The sequence below is a fragment of the Oncorhynchus gorbuscha genome, linkage group LG08, assembly GCF_021184085.1.
Source record: "Oncorhynchus gorbuscha isolate QuinsamMale2020 ecotype Even-year linkage group LG08, OgorEven_v1.0, whole genome shotgun sequence".
NCBI classification, from domain to species: Eukaryota; Metazoa; Chordata; class Actinopteri; order Salmoniformes; family Salmonidae; genus Oncorhynchus; species Oncorhynchus gorbuscha.
Genome location: NC_060180.1, coordinates 27,682,306 through 27,699,077, shown reverse-complemented (window position 1 = coordinate 27,699,077; position 16,772 = coordinate 27,682,306). Strand labels below are relative to the sequence as shown.

The window sequence follows — 16,772 nt, the reverse complement described above, 5'->3', positions numbered from 1 at the left end:
GAGGACCTTTGGAAACATAAAAGACAGTAGGCCGCTGTACTTTTGACGACAGAGAACAGAACTACAAGTGTACAGTAACAGATGTTGTTGACGATGACTTTACTGGAATATGTAGCTACATCACGTACAGAATTGCGATGAAATCTAGTGGGGGAATGCAGTATTTTGTGTGTCCTCTCCACCGAAGCCGTCAATGCCGCAAATGCATGCAATCACAAACTGTGCTCATGCTAACATGTAGCCTGTACTGTATGTCAGCCTTCCATCATAAATAAGCACTTTTGTTGCTGTTCACTACTTTTGCTTGTTTCTCAATGCTTGACTGATTGACTGGAATGTATGGTTGGAGTGGTGTAACATTTGATAGGCCTATTTCTTGTATGAGTAAGCTGCTGCAATGATACAAATTAACTTAATCATTGAGGGCTCCCGAGTGGCGCAGTGGTCTAAGGCACTGCAACTCAGTGCTAGAGTGCGTCACCACAGACCCTGGTTCGATTCCAGGCTGTATCCCAACCGGCTGTGAGTTGGGAGTTCCATAGGACGGTGCCCAGCGTCGTTAGGGTTTTGCCGGGGTAGGCTGTCATTGTAAATAAGAATTTGTTCTTAACCAACTTGCCTGGTTAAAATTTTAAAAATTACACTCAACGAAATGAACAGGCATTGTTATCAAATACCCTAAACATCACTAGAGCCTTCTGCAACAGCAGAGCTGTGCTTATTCTTCCCTTCTATAGTATAATGGCGGTCCGAAAACACACGCTAGAGGTGCATGGCGCCACCTACTGTACGCGGTGAAAACCGGGTAACTTCAACGCAGAAAATAAGGAAAGTGTGAAAAAACATACTCATATTATTCACCCCCCCCCCAAATAAATAAATAAATAATAATAATATATTTGTATTCCTTTTAGTAAGATTCAAATGTCTACTCAGATCCCTACAGGCTCTGGGGCCTGAAAGGGAAAAACATCTTCAGACAATATTCCCTGTAATGTTTCGGCTACGAAGCCCTGGAGATCCAGAAACATACACAACTATATCCATTGTCTTTGACTTCCTGTTTGTTTGGCGGCCTGTGCTGTATCACCGGCGTAATAAACGCAACAAATCTACCTTCTTCACTATAGTATTTCTGGATCTGTCAACGGGTGAACAAGATTTTCTGCAGGCTGCGGGGCATCCATTGCCATTTCTTCTTCATTTCCACTCCCTCCTTCAACCATTTGCACTGCTTCCATATAGGAGACCTGCTGGACAGCCCTGATTCTTGCTATTTCACCCTCCTTCATCCTTACAGTGCACTTCCTGGAAGCAGAACGGAGCTATGCGGTATAATGAGAGATACAGTATGAGGGAAAAGAAGAGGATGAAACTTACCGTGGGACTGGTCAAATCTCACACTGCCCTCTGTTGGACAGCCCTGGAACAAAAGAAAGCCAGAGGGAGAGAGTTATTGAAGAGCAAAGCAGATTTGAGCAAAATGTATTAATTTACAGCATAGTGGTCAGCTCTTTTTGGGCCATCATGAGAGAGCAGGAAGTCTGAGCAGCAGTTTGTTTATTGTCAGGAATAGGCTGGGGTACATTGGGAACAAGCATGAATGCATTTGAAGATGAAGAAGAAAAAAACATTTGCAAACATTGGATGGAGAAAGTGATCATACTTATTTCATTATTTTAATTAATCACTGTAGGTCAATATGTCCTGCTGGTACTGATGCATAAAATATCATTCACATGTACAATTATCACATGAGTCAGACACGTGGTTTTCAGATGCAACATTTTCGACACTTTTTTTTTGACCACTTCCAGCTACGTCTGGTACGTCTGGTCTCCCGTTCAGGGAACGATCAGGACAGACCCTGCAAACCAGAAGTGCAATGCAAGGTGCTATGTTGCTGGAAGGAATGTGCCAAAACTTGCAAATGGAAAAAGGCAGAGAAAGCAAAGGCCAGGGTAACGTAACCAAAGATAGGGAAAATTGCAGGAAAGAGGGAAGCATTTTTATTAAACCGCATTATCATAAACAAAAATCACTGAAAACTATTTTTTTACAAAGAAAACAATATTTCCTCAAAACATTTTGTTATGCTGTCAATGCTTTTGGGTTTCAATATCGTTATTTTTGTTTGCAATACTAAGAATGTTGTTCTCGACTTCAGAAGTTTTGCTTGACATTAATGGCACAAAAGTAACTCACTCACTAGAGGATTGTACCACATATTAACTCTATGACTCTATTAAAAGGTGTTTAAAGCCGGAATCCTTAATTGAAACATTAAGAAAGTGTTCCCCGCCACAGTATCGGTAAAAAGCTGAGGGATGGGGCTGGAGATAGAACCACTCTCAAATTGTCATGTTTTGTCTTATATTGTCTTGTCATTATGCTTTCCCTTCTGTTCGTTTCCCCCTGCTGGTCTTATTAGGTTCGTTCCCTTTTTCTATCCCTCTCTCTCCCCCTCCCTCTCTCTCCTCTCTCTATCGTTCCGTTCCTGCTCCCAGCTGTTCCTCATTCTCCTACTCACTCATTTAGTCTTTTCACACCTGTCCCCTATCTTGTCCTCTGATTAGAGTCCCTATTTCTCCCCTTGTTTTCCGTTTCTGTCCTGTCGGATCCTTGTATGATGTTCGCTGTGCTGTGTCATTGTCTCGCCCTGTCGTGTCTTGTCTCCTTCAGATGCTGCGTGTAGCAGGTGCCTTAGTCTGCTACGGTCGGTGCCTTCCCGAGGCAACCTGCAGTCAATGGTCGAGTCTCCAGTCTGTCCTCGTCACTACGAGTGGAATTAAGTTTTTTAATGTTTTGTTTTCGTCTTGAGTTTTACTGGAATAAAGACTCTGTATTCGCTAAGTCGCTTTTGGGTCCTCATTCACCTGCATAACACAAATCCATCGATTCGCTATGGATGCAAGGACTGACCATCCATGATATCAACATTATAGTTGTAACCATGTTTTTAGGCTATACATATACTTCCAATTCCACATGTGAAAGTGAGATTTTCACATGTGAAACTGCACATCCAATTCTCACAGAACAACGAGCAGTCAAGGAAGGTATGTGTTCATCACATAGGGGTGTCCACCTCATTAGTCGGCAGTGGTATGATTAAGTACACAAACAATACTATAGTGATGCGTACTACCACTGAAGACAGTGCTGCTATTGATACTCAATGCAAGGGAACACATCAAACGAGTCCTTTGTGCGACAGCCTAATGTGTCCTCCAGGACTGGTTGAAAGAAAGGAGAACAGGACATACAGTATGCTGATCCGAGCTGCATCATTGGAGCATGAAGAACAACACCAAGGCCACATAAAAGAGGCAGTGAAACACTTCCAGGGAGTCCTCCATTGTATATCACCCTGAGGACTGATTTAAGAGACACTCAGAACACTCCCATTTATATTGCCCGGCTGTATCTGTATCTCTCTCTCTCTCTCTCTCTCTCTCTCTCTCTCTCTCTCTCTCTCTCTCTCTCTCTCTCTCTCTCTCTCTCTCTCTCTCTCTCTCTCTCTCTCTCTCTCTCTCTCTCTCTCTCTCTCTCTCTCTCTCTGTCTGTGTGTGTGTGTGTGTGTGTGTGCGCACAACACACAGTTGTGGTTCGATGACGACCTCTTGAAATAAAGCCTAAAAAGAGATTTGAGTGAGTTTCCAGACAAAACCCAAGGGTACAACCAGATCGTAAAACATCTACATGTCTTTGAGGTACATTTCTTCCTCATACAGTAGTGCAATAAACAGACTAATTCCCTGACCCCAAGTGTCCACAAGAGGTCAGCTAAAGTGTCATTTGTAAGAACTACATTTGATAATTCGTGACAAGTTTGAACACCCTAAAACTATTTGACATGAAGCATATGTTTGTTTCAGAACAGCATTTTTTTGTAGAGTAATGAGAGTTAACTGCCCTACCTTTATCTGAAGAAATTATAAGTACAGTACAGATGGTCAATTACAGGGCAGTTATCCCAGACATAAATTATGCCTAATCCTGGACTAAAAATCATTTTCAATGGAGATTTTTTAGCAGTGCTCCAGCCTAGACAAACAGGAGACTGAGATAAACTGTAATCAAGTAAACCTCCAGTACTAAAGTCTCTACCTAAATGCACATTCTCTTGATCCAGACAATCTGAGATGATTTTAGAGCTACTTTACCTTAACAAATACAGGTCAATTTGGCTCAGTGGCACACACACTGAAAAACAAACGAACACCTTCAGACACATTGCAGTGTCTGAATCCTGGCTTAGGAAGGCCACCAAAAATTCTGAGATTTCCATACCCAACTACAACATTTTCTGCCAAGATAGAACTGCCAAAGGGGGGGGGGGAGTTGCAATCTACTGCAGAGATAGCCTGCAAAGTTCTGTCATACTTTCCAGGTCTATGCCCAAAGAGTTCGAACTTCTAATTTTAAATATTCATCTCTCCAGAAATAAGTCTCTCACTGTTATCGCCAGTTGTAGACCCCCCTCAGCTCCCAGCTGTGCCCTGGACACCGTGAATCGATTGCCCCCCATCTAACTTCAGAATTTGTTCTATTAGGTGACCTAAACTGGGATATGCTTAACACCCCGGCAGTCCTACAATCTAGGCTAGATGCCCTGAATCTCTCACAAATCATCACGGAACCCACCAGGTACAATCCTAAATCTGTAAACATGGGCACCCTCATTGATATTATCCTGACCAACTTGACCTCCAAATACACCTCTGCTGTTTTCAATCAGGATCTCAGAAACCACTGCCTCATTGCCTGCATCCGCTATGGGTCCGCGGTCAAACGACCACCCCTCATCACTGTCAAACGCTCCCTAAAACACTTCAGCAAGCAGGCCTTTCTAACCGACCTGGCCCGGGTATCCTGGAAGGATATCGACCTCATCCCGTCAGTCGAAGGTGCCTGGTTGTTCTTTAAAAGTAACTTCCTCACCATCTTAAATAAGCATGCCCCTTTCAAAAAATGTAGAACCAAGAACAGTTATAGCCCTTGGTTCACTCTAGACCTGACTGCCTTTGACCAACACAAAAACATCCTGTGGCAGACTGCTATAGCATCGAATGGTCCCCGCGATATGCTACTTTTCAGGAAAGTCAGGAACCAATGCCTGCAGTCAGTCAGGAATGCAAAGACTAGCTTTTTCAAGCATAAATTTGCATCCTGTAGCTCTAACTCCAAAAAGTTCTGGGACACTGTCAAGTCCATGGTGATTAAGAGCACCTCCTTCCAGCTGCCCACTGCACTGAGGCTAGGTAACACGGTCACCACCAATAAATCCATGATAATCTAAAATTTCAACAATTATTTCTCTACGGCTGGCCATGCTATCCTCCTGGCTACCCCAACCCCGGCCAACAGCTCTGCCCCGCAGCTACTTGCCTGAGCCTCCCCAGCTTCTCCTTCACCCAAATCCAGATAGCAGATGTTCTGAAAGAGCTGCAAACCCTGGACCTGTACAAAACAACTGGGCTAGACAATCTGGACCCTCTCTTTCTAAAACCACCATTGTTGCAACCCCTATTACCAGTCTGCTCAACCTCTCTTTCGTGTCGTCTGAGATCCCTAAAGATTGGAAAGCTGCCGCGGTCTTCCCCCTCTTCAAAGGGGGTGACACTCTAGACCCAATTGCTATAGAACTACTGTATATCCATCCTGCCCTGCCTCTCTAAAGTCTTCGAAAGCCTAGTTAATAAACAGATCACTGACCATTTCCAATCCCACCGTACCTTCCCCGCTGTGCAATCTGGTTTCCGAGCCGGTCACGGGTGCACCTCAGCCACGCTCAAGGTACTAAACGATATCATAACCGCCATCGATAAAAGACAGTACTGTGAAGCCGTCTTCATCGACCTGGCCAAGGCTTTCGACTTTGTCGATCACCGTATTCTTATTGGCAGACTCAATAGCCTTGGCCTCGCCTGGTTCACAACTACTTTGCAGACAGAGTTCAGTGTGTCAAATCGGAGGGCCTGTTGTCCAGACCTCTGGCAGTCTCTATGGGGGTACCACGGGGTTCAAATCTCGGCCCGACTCTTTTGTCTATATATATCAATGATATTGCTCTTGCTGCAGGTGATTCCCTGATCCACCTCTATGCAGATGACACCATTCTGTATACTTCTGGCCCTTCTTTGGACACTGTGTTAACTAACCTCCAAACAAGCTTCAATGCCATACAACACTCCTTCGGTGGCCTCCAACTGCTCATAAACGCTAGTAAAACCAAATGCATGCTTTTCAACCATTCGCTGCCTGCACCTGCCTGCCCGACTTGCATCACTACCCTGGATGGCTCTGACCTAGAATATGTGTTTAGACTGTAAACTCTCCTTCCAGACTCATATTAAACATCTCCAATCCAAAATCAAATCAAGAATCGTCTTTCTATTCCGCAACAAAGCCTCCTTCACTCACGCCTCCAAACTTGCCCTAGTAAAAATGACTATCCTACCAATCCTCGACTTCGGCGATGTCATCTACAAAATAGCTTCCAATACTCTACTCAGCAAACTGGATGCAGTCTATCACAGTGCCATCCATTTTGTTACCAAAGCCCCTTATACCACCCACCACTGCGACCTGTATGCTCTAGTCGGCTGGCCCTCGCTGCATGTTTGACGCCAGACCCTCTGGCTCCAGATCATCTATAAGTCTATGCTAGGTAAAGCTCCGCCTTATCTCAGCTCACTGGTCATGATAACAACACCCACTGGCAGCACGCGCTCCAGCAGGTATACCTCACTGGTCATCCCCAAAGCCAACACCTCCTTCGGCCACCTTTCCTTCCAGTTCTCTGCTGCCAGTGACTGGAATGAATTGCAAAAATCGCTGAAGCTGGAGACTTATATTTCCTTCACTAACTTTAAACATCAGCTATCTGAGCAGCTAATCGATCTCTGCAGCTGTACATAGTCCATCTATAAATAACCCACCCGATCTACCTACCTCATTCCCATACTGTTTTTATTTACTTTCTGCTCTTTGGCACATCACTATTTCTGCTTGCACATCATCATCTGCTCATTTATCACGCCAATGTTAACCTGCCAAATTTGAATTACTTCGCTACTATGGCCTATTTATTGCCTACCTCCTCACACCATTTGCACACACTGTATATATACTTTCTTTTTCTATTGCGTTATTGAATATACGCTTGTTTATTCCATGTGTAACTCTGCTTTATCTTGGCCAGGTCGCAGTTGTAAATGAGAACTTGTTCTCAACTAGCTTACCTGGTTAAATAAAGGTGAAAAAAATAAAATAAAATACTGTGCTAAATTGAGAAACTCAAAACCCACATTCATAACCAAATTCATTTTGGCATTCTGTTTGGATGATTACATACTGTATAGTGCTCTGCTCTCAGATATCTAATGAGAGGGCTGCTGTTGGTCATAAACTTATGAGGCCATGAGGTGGCTGCCTGGCAACTGTTTCCCGCCTCTAAGTGGCCTCTGGTCATTGGTCATTCATTAGCTAAACATGGGGAGGGGTTGGGTCGGAAGAGAGACAGAAGCTGAAACCTGACAACAGACAATGAATGACAGCGTCAGTGCATGGACAATTCTTCTGAAAATAAATTATGATGAACCCTGCCAACACTCAGGTCTTTCAGAAAGTCTCAGACTGAAATGTTGACAATAAACTAGCAGAGGTAACCTGTGTGCAGGAATTTCAATTTTTTTCTATAATGAGGTCAATTTCAATTCGGTCTGTAACCACATGGAATTCATCACTTACAGTGGCGATTTTAGCATGTAAATATTGGTGGGGCAAAGTAAAAAATTTTTTTTTAAATGCATGCCAGCAAAAGCCACTACACAATACAACACAACATTAAACAACACATTAATTGCACTATATGATGACAAACTCTTCCCACAAACTGTTAGGGCCTACATAAAGCTGTCCCAACAGCAGTCCCAACACCTTACCACTGCTACACCTGGATATCAACGGAGCTTTGTCTGGCAGCGAAACAGTTAATTAATTTACCGCCTTTAAAAAAAACATAGCTGATAAGGCTGACTTGCGTTTTTTCTACGGACATTTGAGATGCAAAAACTATGGCATAAGGGGACGACAAGCGGATAAGAGGCAAGCCGTAATTTCGATTAAGACGTTAATGAGTGAGCTAGGACTATTTGTTCAGCACTTTTGAAATGTACAGCGACAGAATTCAGAACATGGGCCATTCTTACAGTATTCTCCTTGTACACCAAGTCAGAATCGTAGCATAAATAAAGGGGGCATATAAGCAGACAACGAAAGCTCTTACAATATTCAATGATTACAGTTCTCTAAAACAGGCTATAGACTACAAGTGCACCATCAATTCAGAACAGTAGGTGAAATTAAGAGCGGTAAAGGAACCAAATTATTAGGATGAGGCACATAGGCTACTAACATCTTACTACACAACATACACTTATAATTACAGTATCTAAACTACAGTACACATATCTCCCTGGCATATAATTTATGCAGCAGCATACAATACATTTTTGGACTCAACAAGTTGTGCTGTGCTCACTTGAACAGGAAGATGGTGAGGTGGTCATCAAATTTTGTCAAACTTTGTCATCAAAGTCTGGCATTCTCAGGATTTATGGTGCTTTCAAGTTAACTGGGAACTCTGAAAAAAACGAGGTTGAATCATGATGACGTCAGTGATCTTCAGGTCAGAGCTCTAGAAAGAGCCCAGAGTGCCCGACTTACAATTCCAAGTTGGATGACCATTCCAAATGTATTTTCCCAGTTGGAGCACATTATTTTCCCCGAGTTCCCAGTTGTCTTGAACTCACTGAAGTGAGATTTCCCAGTTCTGCGTTTACAGTTGTTTTGAGTGTGGCAGAAGTCATTAAGGATCTCTCTGTACATTGCTCTGTTCATCTTTCCCTCGATCCTGACTAGTCTTCCAGTCCCTGCCGCTGAAAAACATCTCCACAGCATGATGCTGCCACCAACATTCTTCAATGTAGGGATGGTCCCAGGTTTCCTCCAGACGTGATGCTTGGCATTCAGGACAAAGAGTTCAATCTTGGTTTCATCAGACCAGAGAATCTTGTTTCTCATGGTCTGAGGGTCTTTAAGTGCCTTTTGGCAAACGCCAAGCGGGCTGTCATGTGCATTTTACTGAGGAGTGGCTTCTGTCTGGCCACTCTACCATAAAGGCCTGATTGGTGGAGTGCTGCAGAGATGATTGTCCTTTCTTTAAGGTTCTCCCATCTCCACAGAGGAACTCTAGAGCTCTGTCAGAGTGAAAATCAGGTTCTTGGTCACCTTCCTGACCAAGGTCCTTCTCCTCAAATTGCTCAGTTTGGCAAGGCGACCAGCTCTAGGAAGTCTTGGTGGTTCCAAACTTCTTCCATTTAAGATTTTTTTACATTTATTTGTATTTAACCTTCATTTAACCAGGTAGGTTAGTTGAGAACAAGTTCTCATTTACAACTGCAACCTGGCCAAGATAAAGCAAAGCAGTTCAACACATACAACAACACAGAGTTACACATGGAATCAACAAACATACAGTCAATAATACAGTAGAAAAAAAATATATATACAGTGTGTGCAAATGAGGTAAGATAAGGGAGGTAAAGGCAATAAAATAGGCCATAGTGGCGAGGTAATTACAAAATAGTAATTAAACACTGGAGTGATGTGCAGAAGATGAATGTGCAAGTAGAGATACTGGGGTGCAAAGGAGCAAAATAAATAAATACAGTATGGGGATAAGGTAGTTGGGTAGGCTATTTACAGATGGGCTATGTACAGGTGCAATGATCTGTGAGCTTCTCTGACAGCTGGTGCTTGAAGTTAGTGAGGAAGATAAGAGTCTCCAGCTTCAGCGATTTTTGCAGTTCGTTCCAGTCATTGGCAGCAAACAACTGGAAGGAAAGGCGGCCAAAAGAGGAATTGGCTTTTGGGGTGACCAGTGAAATATACCTGCTGGAGCGCTTGCTGCGGGTGGGTGCTGCTATGGTGACCAGTGAACTGAGTTAAGGCAGGGCTTTACCTAGCAAAGACTTGTAGATGACTTGAAGCCAGTGGGTTTGGCGACGAGTATGAAGCGAGGGACAGCCAACCAGAGCATACAGGTTGCAGTGGTGTGTAGTATATGGGGCTTTGGTGACAAAACGGATGGCACGATGATAGACTGCATCCAATTTGTGGAGTAGAGTGTTGGAGGCTATTTTGTAGGAAAGCTACAAAATAGGATTGGTAGGATAGTCAGTTTTACCAGGTTATGTTTGGCAGCATGAGTGAAAGATGCTTTGTTGCGAAATAGGAAGCCGATTCTAGATTTAATTTTGGATTGGAGATGCTTAATGTGGGTCTGGAAGGAGAGTTTACAGTCTAACCAGACACCTAGGTAGTTGTCCACATATTCTAGGTCAGAACCGTCCAGAGTAGTGATGCTGGATGGCGGGCAGGTGTGGGCAGAGATCGGTTGAAGAGCATGCATTTAGTTTTACTTGCATTTAAGAGCAGTTGGAGGCCACGGAAGGAAAGTTGTATGGCATTGAAGCTCGTCTGGAGATTAGTTAGCACAGTGTCCAAAGAAGGGCCAGAAGTATACAGAATCTGCATAGAGGTGGATCAGAGAATCACCAGCAGCAAGAGCGACATCGTTGATATATACAGAGAAGAGAGTCGGCCCGAGAATTGAACCCTGTCGCACCCCCATAGAAACTGCGGACAACAGGTCCGGACAACAGGCTCTCTGATTTGACACACTGAACTTTATCAGAGAAGAAGTTGGTGAACCAGGCGAGGCAGTCATTTGAGAAACCAATGCTGTTGAGTCTGCCGATTAAGAATGTGGTGATTGTCAGTCGAAAGCCTTGGCCAAGACGATGAATACGGCTGCACAGTAATGTCTCTTATCGATGGCAGTTATGATATCGTTTAGGACCTTGAGCGTGGCTGAGGTGCACCCATGACCAGCTCGGAAGCCAGATTGCATAGCGGAGAAGGTACGGTGGGATTTGAAATGGTCGGTGATCTGTTTGTTAATTTGGCTTCCGAAGACCTTAGAAATGCAGGGTAGGTAGATAGATATAGGTCTGTAGCAGTTTGGGTCTAGAGTCCCCTTTGAAGAGGGGGATGGCCGCGGCAGCTTTTCAATCTTTGGGGATCTCAGACGATACGAACGAGAGGTTGAACAGGCTAGTAAACAGGGGTTGCAACAATTTCGGCAGATAATTTTAGAAAGAGTGGGTCCAGATTGTCTAGCCCGGCTGATTTGTAGGGGTCCAGATTTTGCAGCTCTTTCAGAACATCATCTGGATTTGGGTGAAGGAGAAATGGGGAGGCTTGGGTGAGTTGCTGTGGGGGGTGCAGGGCAGTTGACCGGGGTAGGGGTAGCCAGGTGGAAAGCATGGCCAGCTGTGGAAAAATGCTTATTCAAACTCAATTATCATGGATTTATCGATGGTGACAGTGTTTCCTAGCCTTAGTGCAGTGTGCAGCTGGGAGGAGGTGCTCTTATTCACCATGGACTTTACAGTGTCTCAGAATTCTTTAAGTTTGTGCTACAGGATGCAAATTTCTGCTTGAAAGAGCTAGTCTTAGCTTTCCTAACTGCCTGTGTAGATTGGTTCCTAACTTCCCTGAAAAATTGCATATCGCAGGGGCTATTCGATGCTAATGCAGTGCGCCACAGGATGTTTTTGTGCTGGTCAAAGGCAGTCAGGTCTGGAGTGAACCAGGGGCTATATCTGTTCCTGGTTCTACATTTTTTTGAATGGGGCATGCTTATTTAAGATGGTGAGGAAAGCACTTTTAAAGAATAACCAGGCATACTCTACTGACGGGATGAGGTCGATATCCTTCCAGGATACCCGGGCCAGGTCGGTTAGAAAGGCCTGCTTGCTGAAGTGTTTTAGGGAGCGTTTGACAGTGATGAGGGGTGGTTGTTTGGAGGCAACTGTGTTCTTGGGGATCTTCATTGCTGCAGAATTATTTTTGGTACCCTTCCCCAGATTGACGCAAACATGTCTCGGAGCTCTACAGACAATTCCTTAGATATGTGGGCTCCCGTTGGGCTCCCGAGTGGTGCAGCGGGCTAAAGGCGTCACTACAGACCCCGGTTCGATCCCGGGCTGTATCACAACCAATTGGCCCAGCGTCGTCCTGGATAGGGTTTGGCCGGTGTAGGCCGTCATTGTAAATAAGAATTTGCTCTTAACTGACTTGCCTGGTTAAATAAATATTCAATAAATAAAAAGTGTAACTTTCCAAATCATTACATTTACATTACATTTAAGTCATTTAGCAGATGCTCTTATCCAGAGCGACTTACAAATCATGACCAATCAATTGAATTTACCAGATGTGGACTCCAATAAAATTGTACAAACATCTCAAGGATGATCAATGGACACAGGATGCTCCATTTCGAGTCTCTTATCAAAGGGCCTGAATACTTAAAGTATTTCTGCTTTTTATTTTTAATAAATTGTCCAAAAAAAAAAAAAAAAAACTGTTTTTGCTTCGTCATTATGGAGTATTGTTTGAAAATTGTTGAGGATTTGTTTTACTTTAATCCATTTTAGAATAAGGTTGTAACATAACAAAATGTGGAAAAAGTCAAGGGGTCTGAATACTTTATGAAGGCACATTATAATGTGATTTGACATAATTTTATCTGTGGCCAATGACCTTAAGCTTTCTTGAATGGGCACTTCTAATGTAACTCCATGTCAGCACCCAAGGGGCTTGAATCCTTTTGCTCTACCCTTAGATTTGATGGTGACGTCGTGTCCCTATGAGTGACAGAACACTGAGCCAATCACGGCGCAACTAGAGAACATTACCAACCCCTTACTCTGTATTTTCTGCTGGCTACCCCATCAACACAGAAAGTACTGAGCAAGGCTGAAACACCTGTGTTTTGGAGTTGCGTTACTCAAGAAAGCAATTATTATTATTTTATTTTTTTACATTGTTTGCAAACTGATATGTGACATGTATTAATGTCAAAATAAACATGCAAAACAGCTTAAAAGCTGTGCCCCATCTGCCCTGAATGACGGGTTGCCACTGATCACTCATTAATCTCTATATTTCCATCAACATAAATCTCTTAAAAACCATTGCCAACTCTTACTGCCTCTTGTAAGAGAATGAAAACACAGAGCTCTGTTTATTATTTAAATTCTTTAGGAAGTCACTGTTTATTGGGACACAAACATCAGGTGCTAAACAAAGTATGGACAGATTTGTTATATATATAAGAAGTAAATAATGAATAAAAAAAACTATTAAAGGTAATAATAATACCAGCATATCATAGATATTACTGTGAATAGGTCAATTAGGCTTGAACAATGCCTCACACTGTCACAATGTCATGATGTCAAATCTACAACTTATGTACTACAACACACAGCTAATGTAAATCCCCACCGATAACGGCAAAAGTAATGCAACATATTTACACAAGCAGGACCCCACCCTTACCGGAGGTAAATCATGATGTTGTTCGTATTTCTTCAGCTATTGGGTCTCTGGATGCTATAGCATTCTTAAGTCCCACATTTCCCCATGGGATAATGATACTTGATGCTTTCCCTTTAAAATTCAATGATTTGACAGGCCTACCATCAACCCTTGTCCCCCCCCCCCTTTTTTAAACACACTCGTAGAAAAAAACTATAATATCAAGGTCTGTATTCACAAAGACTTAAGTAGCTATAAGTGCTGTCCATTACCGAATAAGATTATATTTTACTGACTCACTTACAGCGTGTTAACACCTGGTTTAGACAGAGGCGGAACCAATTGATATAGAGACCTTCCCTGGCAAGATCCTCAGAGGATTAAAACGTAAAGTAGACATGTATGGAAAAACTCTCTCTTTGAAAGGATGTGTGAATCTATCTGTGAAGTTCTGTGTTATCAACTGGGTCAACAACTGAAAGCTCTCCCTTTTTCCAGTTCAGCTGCATTCTGATTCTTTGGGGCTTTCTCACTTTGAGGGGAGTGGATGGAGTACATTCATCCGATAAGGAATGGGTAGTATATTCCCCATCTTTACACTGCACACCAGAGGACCCATGTCTAAAGCCAATCGTTTGCTTCCTCTGGACAGAATCTAAAGCCACACCCAGAGCCCAGGCTTTATTTCCTCCAACCTCAATGTCCCAACTATGTGTCCCCGAGTTGAAGCCCTTAGAGCCCAGGACCACAAAGAGGTCATCATACCTCTCTGGGTTATCAGGAAGCTGCCGTGCGTCTTTGGTGTATGTCACACTCATCAGATCCTCAGACAGGACGAGATGTGGATGGGCAGTGTTGGGGTCCAGAATCACAGGAGTGTATTGAACTATTTCCTGCATCTTCTCCCAGACTCTGAACTGCAGGTTGCCTAGGTACTTTGCCACGTGGATCAGTGATCCTGAAACCTTCTCCGGATTTGACAGGGTGCACTTTGCTTTTTTGACTGTGGCCTTGAAGTTCCGCAGGAATGAGATATCGTCGGCTCCCAGCTCTTTCTCTATGGCTCTGATTGTGTCCGAAAGTGATGATATCTCCCTGCTCATCTCTTCAATCTTTTTTGTCATCGTCTGACTCTTTTGCTTCTCTTCCTTCCTCAGTGCAGCAATCCTGGCTTCCTCTTCATCCTGTAGAAACTGGTGAAGCTTCCCAAACTCCTCCTTAATCTGCTTCTCTGTGTGCCGGGCCTGTGTCTTAATGTGCTCTGCTGTTTGATCACAGGTCAGTTTAACTTCATTTAAGACCTCCAGCATATCCTTTAGGGGCTTCAGTGCCGTCTTAACTTCCTCCTTATGATCCAGTGCAGCTTCATCTATGGGGATGCAGTCATGATTTTTATGGTTCTTTGAATCCTGGCACACTACACAAATTGACTGCTTATCATCCAGACAGAACAGTTTTGAGTTTCTCACTGTGCAGACTGCAATGCACATCTGGCCCTGCTGAATATCTCTGACCTTTCTCCTGTAAGTAGGCATCACACAGGTTCTTTAAAGCTAGGTTACATGGGGGGTTATCCATTGACAATCTTTTCCGGCACATTGGACATTCTCGAGATCCCTTCTGTTTCCAGAATTCCTTCAGACAGGCTTTGCAGACGCTGTGGGTAGCTGATTGGTCGGCCATTGCTAATTGGAACTGACACCACCCTCTCGTCAGGAACAGCTGTCTTCAATTACCAACTCCTTCTGTAGCTATATAAGCCAGTGTTCTCAGAAGAGAGATGATTGCTGAGAGAAGAGAGATGAGGGTGAGCGCCTGTGTTGATTGTTGTTAGGAGAGCGATGGACATATGTCCTATGTTGGTTTTTGCTCAGAGACAGGTTTTGTTAAATATTTTTGTAACTGCTGATTTGAGGCATTTGTGTGTCAATAGAACTGTGTTTTGATTCTTGAAATTGTTTAATTACATTTGTATTATTCTGTTTCATTTGTTCCCAGGGGGGAAAGGGAAGGCACCTAGATAGTGCTTAGGCAAGAGGCCTGCGGGCATACATAACTCGTAGTATTCACTGTCTATGCACACTAGTTAAGACCTGGGTGGACCACCCCCTGTATTTTGGTTAGCGCACTGGGTGGTGCTAAGTTAAGTAAGTAGTGGGTAGGCAGATAAGGTAGGAGAGGGGGGCTTTGATATTCTTTGCTTTGGTTCTGTCCAGACCCTTTTCCCCATACGGTACCACTCTCTGCCTTTGTCATCCTTACTCGCACCTACAGTCCCATACCTCTTTCACTCCACGGGTAGTTGAGTTGTAGCAAGGTGTTGTGCCTCTTCCTAGAGGCATATGTAACATTCATCCACCTGCTTGGCCATGGAAACTCATTTCATGAAGCTCTAGACTAACAGTTATTGTGCTGAAGTTGCTTCTTGAGGCAGTTTGGAACTTGGTAGTGAGTGTTGCAACCGAGTACAGAGATTTTTTTATGCGCTACACATGGCAGCACACAGCGGTCCCGTTCTGTGAGCTTGTGTGGCCTTCACGGCTGAGCCGTTGTTGCTCTTAGATGTTTCCACTTCACAATAACAGCAATTACAGTTGACCGGGGCAGCTCTAGCAGGGCTGAAATTTGATGAAGTGACTTGTTGGAAAAGTGGCATCCTATGACGGTGCTACGTTGAAAGTCACTGAGCTCTTCAGTACAGGCCATTCTACTGCCAATATTTGTCTATGAGGATTGAACGATTGTGTGCTCAATTTATTTTTATACAACTGTCAAAGGCTGTGAATGAAATAGCCAAATCCACTCATTTGAAGGGTTGTCCACATTCTTTTGTGTATATAGTTTATGCGTTTCTGAGCATTTGAATCTCACACGAGACAAAAACATCACAGTACTTAGTTTTGAGTCTTGAAGTGATTGAAAAAACGGGGAAAATATCTCACTTGTATTACGTAATTAATACCAATTCTGTATATAGATACCAATCAATATGTACAGTAATCATGTACATAATTTGAAATTGAACTGCTGGCATTTAATTTTCCATTACTCACTAATGATATTATTGCTGTTTACCTATTCATTTGTTTGTTGTTTTTGATATGTCCTTGCAGCCTCTCATTTGGGCAACATTGTTTTTTTGGGGGGATGAAATTGTGACCAACAAAGAAAACAAGGAAGAGTATAGAAATGGACCTTTGTGTCTGAAACCTATTTTGACCAGGGCCCGGTTTCCCTAAAGCATCTTAAGTCTCAATGGTTCGAACGATGACCTTAAGCATTTTAGCCTTAAGATGCTTTTGGGAAAACGGGCC

At 43.3% G+C, this 16,772-nt stretch overlaps 1 protein-coding gene and 1 pseudogene across 6 annotated transcripts in view; both read right to left on the bottom strand.

The window, feature by feature from the left end:
* Positions 1–16,772, bottom strand: part of LOC124041433 (sorbin and SH3 domain-containing protein 1-like) — a 72,681-nt gene that overhangs the window by 43,509 nt on the left and 12,400 nt on the right. For all 6 annotated transcript variants that reach the window (XM_046359000.1, XM_046359004.1, XM_046359003.1 and 3 more), the window contains exon 2: positions 1,381–1,423. The gene's annotated coding sequence lies outside the window, so the exon portion shown is untranslated. The remainder of the gene's footprint in view (positions 1–1,380; positions 1,424–16,772) is intronic.
* Positions 1,279–15,141, bottom strand: LOC124042260 (annotated as a pseudogene).